This window comes from Saccopteryx leptura, chromosome 2 (assembly GCF_036850995.1).
Source record: "Saccopteryx leptura isolate mSacLep1 chromosome 2, mSacLep1_pri_phased_curated, whole genome shotgun sequence".
In the NCBI taxonomy this organism is placed as follows: Eukaryota; Metazoa; Chordata; class Mammalia; order Chiroptera; family Emballonuridae; genus Saccopteryx; species Saccopteryx leptura.
The window spans coordinates 12,505,491-12,513,186 of record NC_089504.1 but is presented as its reverse complement, the minus strand read 5'-3'; positions in this window follow the sequence as shown (position 1 = coordinate 12,513,186).

The window sequence follows — 7,696 nt, the reverse complement described above, 5'->3', positions numbered from 1 at the left end:
TATGCATTATTCTAAAGTAACATTGAGGGGAAAAAATGCTGTTAATCATTTTGACATGCCATAATGTAAATTCATCCCATGTAAGAGACGTTAAAATGTGGAATAGAATGAGTCTTGGATATCGGCTATCAAGAAAATATGATAAGGGGAGAAAAAGATGGCAGCGGAGTAGGCGGATGCACAGACGCCCAGCTCTCACCACCAAACTGGAATACAAATCAATTTGGGAAAAATCAGCATGAAAAACCAACTCTGAACTGCAAGAATGGCTCTCAAAAACCAAGGATCAAAGAGGAAATCACAGAAATCCTGGTAGGGAGCCCCTGAACCTCCTCTGCTTGCCAGAACGGGGGGGAGGGGACTGAGAGCCCAGAGAGGATCTCGGAGGGGGGGAGCAGAAACTACTGCTCATAGCCACTTGCCTGGCGACCAGGGAGTGAGGTGCATTGAAGGGACCAGCTTATCTCCCAGGTGGAGAGGACAGGGAGAGGGACAGACTGTGAGGGGATAAGGAATGTAGGAGAGGAGCTAAAAGGGCTGACTCATCGTGCTGGAGGCGGCCATAGCTGGGGGAGGGACTGAACCTTTCACAAAACAGAGCTGAAGTGCTTCCGGATCAGAGACCTCCGGACATCTCTCCAGCTCCAATCAGCGCAACAAGACACAGCTGAAAACAAGAAGTGGGGAGGAGGGGCACTAACTCAGGTCTCCATGGAGATCTGAGATACACCTCCCCCTACTGAAGCTGAGAAAACACCCTGCCCCCAGAGAGTCTAGCTGGCTAAAGAGGCCTTCAGAGTCTCAGGTTACACCCACCGCATTCCTGGATACAGTTTCAAGGAAGCCCCCTGCTGAGATCAGTAAACAAGACTATCACCTGTTAAGAAAATAAACAAATCAAGACTTCAAAGCTGCCCAAATCCGAAAGTGGATTACAGATAACAGCTGATACCAACCCAAGAAGACCTAGAAATAACACAACTGAAAACTGGAGGCAGACAACACCAAGCCTAGACTCAACCAACTCTACAAATAAAACAAAAAAAAAAGAGGATGAGAAGACAAAGGAGTGCAATCCAAATGAAACCACAAGAGACACCTTCGAGAGATGAACTGAGTGATATGGAAATAATCAAACTTCCAGATGCGGAGTTCAAAATAATGATTGTAAAGATGCTTAGGGATCTTAGAACAACAATGGAGGGGCAGTTTGAAAACCTAAATAAAGAAATAGCAAGTATAAAAAAGAATCAGATGGAGACGACAAATACAATATCAGAAATAAAGACCACAATGGAAGGAATTAAAAACAGGATAGATAGAGCAGAGGATCAAATCAGCGAGTTAGAGGACAACTGGAATGAAGGCATGAAAGCAGAGAAGAAAAGAGAAAAAAGACTCAAAAAGTCAGAGGAAACTCTTAGAGAGCTCTGTGACATGAAGAGAAATAACATCCACATCATAGGGGTTCCTGAAGAAGAAGAAAAAGAACAAGGGATAGAGACTTTGTTCAATCATATCATAGCTGAAAACTTCCCTAAATTAATTCAAGAGAAACTCTCACAAATCCAAGAAACACAGAGGACTCCATTAAAGAGAAACCCAAAGAAACCTACACCAAGACACATCATAATTAAAATACCAAAGCTAAATGATAAAAAGAAAATATTAAAAGCTGCAAGAGAAAAAAAAGTTATCACCTACAAAGGAGCCCCCATAAGGATGACATCTGACTTCTCAACAGAAACACTTGAGGCCAGAAGGAAATGGCAAGAAATATTCAAAGTAATGCAGAACAAGAACCTACAACCAAGACTACTTTATCCAGCAAGGCTATCGTTTAAAATCAAAGGAGAAATAAAAAGCTTCCCAGACAAAAAACAACTCAAGGAATTCATTACAACCAAACCAATGCTGCAGGAAATATTAAGGGGCCTGGTGTAAACAGATCAAAGTGGGAAAAGAATACAGCAAAAAAAAAAAAAAAAAAAAAAAAAAAAAGGAATACACCTTTAAAGAAGAAAATGGCAATAAACAACTACATATCAATAATAACCTTAAATGTAAATGGATTAAATGATCCAATCAAAAGACATAGGGTAGCTGCGTGGATAAGAAAACAGGACCCATACATATGTTGTCTACAAGAGACACACCTTAGAACAAAAGACACACATAGATTGAAGGTAAAAGGATGGAAAAAAATGTTTCATGCAAACGGAAATGAAAAAAAAGCTGGGGTAGCAATACTTATATCAGACAAATTGGACTTTAAAACAAAGGATATAGTAAGAGATAAAGAAGGCCACTACATAATGATAAAGGGAGTAATCCAACAGGAAGATATAACTATTATAAATATCTATGCACCTAATATAGGAGCACCTAAATATATAAAGCAGACTTTGATGGATTTAAAGGGTGAGATCAACAGCAATACTATAATAGTAGGGGATTTCAATACCCCACTAACATCATTAGATAGATCCTCAAGAAAGAAAATTAACAAAGAAACAGCACACTTATTGGAAACACTAGATCAACTCGATTTAATAGATATCTTCAGAACCTTTCACCCTAAAGCAGCAGAATATACATTCTTTTCAAGTGCTCATGGTACATTCTCTAGGATAGACCACATGTTAGGGCACAAAAGTGCTCTCAACAAATTTAAGAAGACTGAAATCGTATCAAGCACTTTCTCCGATCACAACGGCATGAAACTAGAAATGAATCACAACAGAAAAGCTCAAAAATTCTCAAACACATGGACACTAAATAGCAGGTTGTTAAATAATGAATGGATTAAGAATGAGACCAAAGAAGAAATAAAAAAATTCCTAGAAACGAATGACAATGAGCATACAACAACTCAAAATTTAAGGGACACAGCGAAAGCAGTGCTGAGAGGGAAGTTCATAGCACTACAGGCACACTTTCAGAAGCTAGAAAAAGCTCAAATAAACAACTTAACCCTGCATCTAAAAGAATTAGAAAAAGAACAGCAAGTAAAGCCCAAATGTAGTAGAAGGAAGGAAATAATAAAGATCAGAGCAGAAATAAATGACATAGAGGCTAAAGAAACAATACAGAAAATCAATGAAACTAGGAGCTGGTTCTTTGAAAAGGTAAACAAGATTGATGAACCTTTAACTAGATTCACCAAGAAAAGAGAGAGAGGACTCAAATAAATAAAATTAGAAATGAGAGAGGAGAAATAACAACTGACATAACAGAAATACAAAATATTATAAGAAAATACTATGAAGAACTGTATGCCAAAAAACTAGACAACCTAGATGAAATGGACAAATTCCTTGAAACATACAATCTTCCAAAAATCAATCTGGAAGAATCAGAAAACCTAAACAGACCGATTACAACAAAGGAGATTGAAACAGTTATCAAAAAACTCCCAACAAAGAAAAGTCCAGGGCCCGATGGCTTCACAACAGAATTCTACCAAATATTCAAAGAAGAACTAACTCCTATCCTTCTCAAACTATTTCAAAAAATTCAAGAGGAAGGAAGACTTCCAAGCTCCTTTTATGAGGCGAGCATAATTCTGATTCCAAAACCAGGTAAAGACAACACAAAGAAAGAAAATTATAGGCCAATATCTCTGATGAATATAGATGCTAAAATCTTCAACAAAATATTAGCAAACCGGATCCAACAATATATGGAAAAAATCATACACCATGATCAAGTGGGATTTATTCTGGGGAGGCAAGGATGGTACAATATTCGTAAATCAATCAATGTGATTCATCACATAAACAAAAAGAAGGAGAAAAACCATATGATAATTTCAATAGATGCAGAAAAAGCATTTGATAAAATCCAGCACCCATTCATGATCAAAACTCTCAGCAAAGTGGGAATACAGGGAACATACCTCAACATGATAAAAGCCATCTATGAGAAACCCACAGCCAACATCATACTCAATGGGCAAAAATTAAAAGCAATACCCTTAAGATCAGGAACAAGGCAGGGGTGCCCCCTTTCACCACTCTTATTTAACATGGTCCTGGAAGTCCTAGCCACAGCTATCAGACAAGAAGAAGAAATAAAAGGAATTCAAGTGGGAAAAGAAGAAGTAAAACTATCATTATTTGCAGATGATATGATATTGTATATAGAAAACCCTAAAGTCTCAGTCAAAAAGCTACTGGACCTGATAAATGAATTCAGCAAAGTGGCAGGATATAAAATCAATACTCAGAAATCAGAGGCATTTTTATACACCAACAATGAACAGTCAGAAAGAGAAATTAAGGAAACAATCCCCTTCACTATTACAACCAAAAAAATAAAGTACCTCGGAATAAACTTAACCAAGGAGACTAAAGACTTGTACTCAGAAAATTACAAAGCATTGATAAAAGAAATCAAGGAAGATACAAACAAGTGGAAGCATATACCGTGCTCATGGTTAGGAAGAATAAACATCATTAAAATGTCTATATTACCCAAAACAATCTATAAATTCAATGCAATACCAATTAAAATACCAATGACATACTTCAAAGATATAGAACACATATTCCAAAAATTTATATGGAACCAAAAGAGAACACGAATAGCCTCAGCAATCTTAAAAAAGAAGAATAAAGTGGGAGGTATCACACTTCCTGATATCAAGTTATACTACAAGGCCATTGTACTCAAAAACAGCCTGGTACTGGCATAAGAACAGGCATATAGATCAATGGAACAGAACAGAGAACCCAGAAATAAACCCACAGTTCTATGGACAACTGATATTTGACAAAGGAGGCAAGGAAATACAATGGAGTAAAGACAGCCTCTTTAACAAATGGTGTTGGGAAAATTGGACAGCTACCTGCAAAAAAATGAAACTAGATCACCAGCTTACACCACTCACAAAAATAAACTCAAAATGGATAAAAGACTTAAATGTAGGCCGTGAAACCATAAGCATCTTAGAAGAAAACATAGGCAGTAAGCTCTCCGACATCTCTCGGAGCAATATATTTGATGATTTATCTCCATGGGGAAGTAAAATAAAAGACAGGATAAACAAATGGGACTATATCAAACTTAAAAGCTTTTGCACAGCTAAAGACAACAAGAACAGAATAAAAAGACAAACTACACAATGGGAGAACATATTTGACAATACGTCTGATAAGGGGTTAATAACCAAAATTTATAAAAAAAAAAACTCTTAAATCTCAACACCAGGAAGACAAACAATCCAATCCAAAAATGGGCAAAAGAGATGAATAGACACTTCTCCAAAGAGGACATACAGATGGCCAACAGGCATATGAAAAAATGCTCAACATCACTAATCATTAGAGAAATGCAAATTAAAACTACAATGAGATATCACCTCACACCAGTCAGAATGGCGCTCATCAACAAAACAACACAGAATAAGTGCTGGCGAGGATGTGGAGAAAAGGGAACCCTCCTGCACTGCTGGTGGGAATGCAGACTGGTGCAGCCACTGTGGAAAACAGTATGGAGATTCCTCAAAAAACTGAAAATCGAACTGCCTTTTGACCCAGCTATCCCACTTTTAGGAATATACCCCAAGGACACCATAGAATGGCTCGAAAAGGAGAAATGCACCCCCATGTTTGTGGCAGCATTGTTCACAATAGCGAAGATCTGGAAACAACCCAAGTGTCCGTCAGAGGACGAGTGGATTAAAAAGCTTTGGTACATATATACTATGGAGTACTACTCAGCCATAAGAAATGATGACATCGGATCCTTTACAATAACATGGATGGACCTTGATAACATTATACGGAGTGAAATAAGTAAATCAGAAAAAAAACTAAGAACTACATGAATCCATACATAGAAGGGACATAAAAATGAGACTCAGAGACATGAACAAGAATGTAATGGCAACAGGGGTGGGGGGTGGGGGTTGGGGGGAGGAGGGATGGGGTGAAGAAGGAGAGAGGGGTTGGGGGAGGGGAGGGGCACAAAGAAAACCAGATAGAAGGTGACAGAAGACAATTTAACTTTGGGGGAGGGGTATACAGCACAATCAAATGTCAAAATAATCTAGAGATGTTTTATCTCAACATATGTACCCTGATTTATCAATGTCACTGCATTAAATTTAATAAATAAATTTAAAAAAAAAAAAGAAGAAGTGGTTAAAAATAATCAAATTTAACAGAAAAAAAAAAAGAAAATATGATAAGCATAACCTATGGTGGCACAGTAGATAAAGCCTCGACCAGGAATGCTGAGGTCACCAGTTTGAAACTCTAGCTTGCATGGTAAAGAATCATATGGGAGATGATGGTTTCTCCTACATCCCAATGCCCCTCCTCTTTCTCTCCCATCCAACTTTCTAAAGTGAATAAAAGAAATAAAATTTTAAATTAAAAAGAAGAAAATACAATAGCTGAATAAAAGAAAACATAATTTCTGGAATCAGGCCTGCATTTGAACTAGTGTTCCAAAGAAAAGTAGCCCTGATGCTAAAAGCATATGCCTTGAAGTTTTATCTGGCAAAGAAAAAAGTAAGAAAAAATTTTGAGTCTCCAATGGTCATTTCAAAGCTGTTACCTAACAAAATTTTAATTTTATCAGAGCAAACCAGAGAGGCCTTTTGGCATGGAAATTCAACAACATGGTTTGGCTACAAACAGCCTTTGGTTCAAGTTATGTTTAATAGTTTCCATGTTTTCCTAAGACACTGTAAAAATGGAAACGATAAGTACACACATTATGAGGTTGTTGTGTGGTTTACATGAAAAAAGCATATAAATCACAGAGGACATAAACGTTGTGAGTCTCCCTTTAATAAAAGATTATTTGACAATGAATGGGATTACTATTTAATGACAATGTATGTCCTAAGGGAGCAGAGAACACATTCTCTAAGGTCATCAAAGAATGCTCTTTATAGGAAGCTGCATTTGAGCCTGGAGACGCAAGTAAAGGAAGAAATATAAGTAAGTGAGGTGAGTGAATTATAAGATGTGATCAGAAATCAGGAAGTGACAGGAAATGGGCAATTAGAGTTAGCAGGTTACGGTGGGACCTGATATAAGAATTCTGTGAGCTTTCATAAATTAAGAAGAATTAAAGATCTAAAGATGGTGGCTTGCTCTCATTGTAATCTCAAAAATGGGGGTTGACTAACAAAGACAGAATGACATAAGGTTGGGTTCAAAGGCTATGACACTCTCTTTTGTTAGAGAATCCAGTCATAAAGCCATAGCTACTAACCTAACAGATGTTTTGGAAGGGGTGGAGGAGAAGTTACCCAGTGTTGGAGCACTCTCAGTAGTTGTCCTTAAGAGAAATAAAGGTACTAGGGGAGGCCTAATCCAAACTTTATAGATTCAAGGGTAAAACTGAACCCTGGTCTTCTGCTTGGAACTCTGTCCTCAGTGCTACATGGGATAACATCACTTAGCTAAGCCCCCCCCCACCAATGGTTGGAAGAGTTATAAACGGACCATTGTTATCTATGCTCAACATCTACGCCATGGTAGGCAGATGTTGCACTATTCCCTAAGTCAGGGAGAAGGGAGCAGGCCACCTGGAAAGGGAGAACACCTGTAATTCCTCTGGGTCCTTGGAGACAACCCTGCGCTAAGTTAATAGATGTATTTTTCTTACCCTTGATTTCATCAAACACCAGACTTACTGGCACAGTCTCAGAGGCCACTCCCATGAGGGAGGGAGGGGA